Here is a 429-nt window from a genome sequence, read left to right on the forward strand (position 1 = left end):
TCCTCAGAAGAAGAGGAGAAAGAGGACGCACCATCCACCCCTGAGGTAACAGTGCAGCAGCAGCAGCCAGTCGACACAGTGCACACAGAGAGTGAATCCTCAGAAGAGGAGGAGAAGCAGGTCGCACCATCCACCCCTGAGGTAACAGTGCAGCAGCAGCAGCCAGTCGATACAGTGCACACAGAGAGTGANAGAAGAGGAGGAAGAAGAAGAGGCTGAAAAGGATGAGGAAAAAGAGGACGCACCATCCACCCCTGAGGTAACAGTACAGCAGCAGCAGGTCGATACAGTGCACACAGAGAGTGAATCCTCAGAAGAGGAGGAGAAGCAGGTCGCACCATCCACCCCTGAGGTAACAGTACAGCAGCAGCAGGTCGATACAGTGCGCGCTCTCAGCGATTCCTCAGAAGAGGAGGAAGAAGAAGAGGC

The sequence above is a fragment of the Trypanosoma theileri genome, assembly GCF_002087225.1.
Source record: "Trypanosoma theileri isolate Edinburgh chromosome Unknown TM35_Tth_13_V1, whole genome shotgun sequence".
NCBI lineage: Eukaryota > Euglenozoa > Kinetoplastea > Trypanosomatida > Trypanosomatidae > Trypanosoma > Trypanosoma theileri.